This window comes from Octodon degus, unplaced genomic scaffold (genome assembly GCF_000260255.1).
Source record: "Octodon degus isolate 3935 unplaced genomic scaffold, OctDeg1.0 scaffold00215, whole genome shotgun sequence".
NCBI classification, from domain to species: domain Eukaryota; kingdom Metazoa; phylum Chordata; class Mammalia; order Rodentia; family Octodontidae; genus Octodon; species Octodon degus.
Genome location: NW_004524791.1, coordinates 1879018 through 1881521, shown reverse-complemented (window position 1 = coordinate 1881521; position 2504 = coordinate 1879018).

The following is a 2504-nucleotide window of genomic DNA, read 5'->3' as shown; positions in this document are numbered from 1 at the left end:
CACCTGACTGGGAATTTATGGTAAACCCTAGATTTCTATCACTCACTTGAAAACAACATGCACTCTGCGCAGCCCTACAGAAGACCAGCGGCCCTGAGGCAGGCGCCTGTACATCAGCCACCCCGGATTCTGCAGGCCTTGTGGAAGCTGCCTTCCCTCTGCCCTAGCCTGGGTCTGGGCCTTCTGGCAACTGCCTCCCAGAGACCCACAAGCCCTTCACAGCTGGGCAGGCCATGGCTGGCAGGGGGAGATGGTCTGCCCTGTTGGCCACCTTGGGTCACCATGCACCTTGGCCAGAGGCAAGGAGAGAAAGGGGACCCTGGGTTCACTCAGAGCCTCAGGCCAGAACTGGATGATGCTGGGATTAGCTGGACCATCAGTGTGTCCGCCCACTTCTGAGGATGGATAGTAACAGAGCTGTGGGACTGTGGGGGTCTCAGAGTGCAGTCCTGGCTGTTGCTCCTTCAAGAGGGCCTGGGTCTTACTGTTCTGCAGGGCAGGGGCTTACAAGCTACAGAAGTGAATCAAGCACAGCTGTGCTCCAGGGCAGGGGAAGTGACACTGCCTTGGTTTCCTATGATTGCCCTGATGGGCGACCTCCAAGCATGGGGTCTAAAACTCTGACATGTCCTCTCCCTGTCCTGCAGGCCAAGCTGGGTTGTAGTGGGCCAGACTCCCGTGGAGAGCCCAGGGCAGGATACCTCCTCTGTCAGACTCTGTGTGCCCCAGGTGTCCCTTGGCCCCAACCTCTGCCCCTGAATTACACAGCCCACAGTGGCTTGGTTCTGTCTCATCGAGCGTGGGCTTGTCTCATCGTCTGAGCTTATCTGCTTCTTATCTTGATTGAACCTGTAAAGTTCCTGCTTTCCCCAAAGACCAGGTCTGAAGGCTCCAGGTGAGCTTGGAATCTGCAGTGGACACATCATTCCTTGTTCAGTACTACAGCAAGCGGTAGCAAGAAGGTCATGGGGAACTGGGGTCCCTGAGCTCCCAGCTCAGGCCTCAGCTGTCCCAGTAGCAAGGGTGTCTGGGCAGCATCTCCAACTACTGCTCCCAGCTGGCAGACTGGGCTCCTGGCTCCCTTTTACAGATTTGGAAACTGAGGGTCCGAAATGGCCCAGGTGGTACGGCTGCCTGCAGGGCCTGGAGTCCAGGTGCAGGTAGGCTCTAAGACTCTCTCAAGCCAAAGAGTCATCACCTCTTCACCCGAAAGCACACGGATCTTTAACTGTCCCACCATGTTCCTGTGCTGCCTCAGAGGATGCCCACCTCCACCGGGTCACAGGAGAGAATGAGGCCTTAGAGGACCAGGTTTAGTTCTGTCATTAATGTGCAGCAGCCTGGGGGGAGGAAGGGGACACCGGGCCCTGTGACCTGACCCTCTCTGGGGCTCTTGAGCCAACCAAGAGCTCTGGGGACCGCGGAGAATTCGTTTTGGGTGCAGGCAGGCTGGCAGGGCCCTCTGCTGCCCAGGGCGGTGGGCGGTGCTACCTGCTCCAGGCAGGACCTGGGCAGCCTGTATCCTGGAGGACCCACCGTTCCTGTCCCATCCCAGAGCCAGGGAGGGCAATGCTTTGATGGGCAGACAGGGGCTCTGGACCAGCTCATGCGGGGCCACAGAAGGTCGGGCCCCGGGGACACCAGAGAAGGTCTCTCAGGAACCAAGGGAGGCAAGTCGCCTGCCCCTGCACCTCAGTTTCCCTACTTCGGCCTGGAGGATCCTGGGGATTGGATTTGGAGGTGCGAGGCTCCCCTCCCATGCCCGCAGCGGGGCGCAAAGGCCAGGCCCTCTGTGATCTCACCGCCTTCTCCCAGCCCAACGCTCATTATTACCCTCAGTTTCCCGGGGAGGAGGCCGGGGCTCAGAGAGGCCAAGTGACTGGTCCAAGAGCACACAGCCCAGCGGGCACAGATCGAAGGTGGGAACCCGGAGTTCTGGACCCCCGCCCCAGCAGCTCTTCCAAGTTCACCGCCACCCCTCGGCCCCGCGCTAGGAAGTAAAGCAGTGACGCCAGCTCGTAGCTTCGCCCTCAAAACAAGGATCCATGTACATCTGCGGGAACAAAAGCGAACAGAAATCCGTTCCGGATTTTCTGCCTCGCCGACCTCCGCCGACCAATCCGGGCGCGTCATGCCCCGGGGGCCGGGACGGGGTGGGTCCGACGTGACCGGCAGTCCCCCGCGGAGGCGTGGTCGTAGTACAAGCCAATCGGCTGGCTGGACCTGAACAATCCCCGGCCGCAGACAGGTCTCTCGACCAATCAGCATGGGGGGCGGGCCTGACCGGCCCAGGCTGTCGCGAGAGGCGGCCGCCCCGCCCACTTGTGCTGACCGCGGCCACCCGTGCGCGCGGGGGAGCGATCGCGCTGCTCCTGGGTTTCGGACGCCGGCGTCAGCCCTCGGCCCGATCCGTCCGCGGCAGTGCCAGGGCGCGCGTCCGTCGGATCCCTCCGCCGCCCCGCGAGGCCCGAGCGGCGGACGCCGCGCCCAGTGCTTCGGCGGCG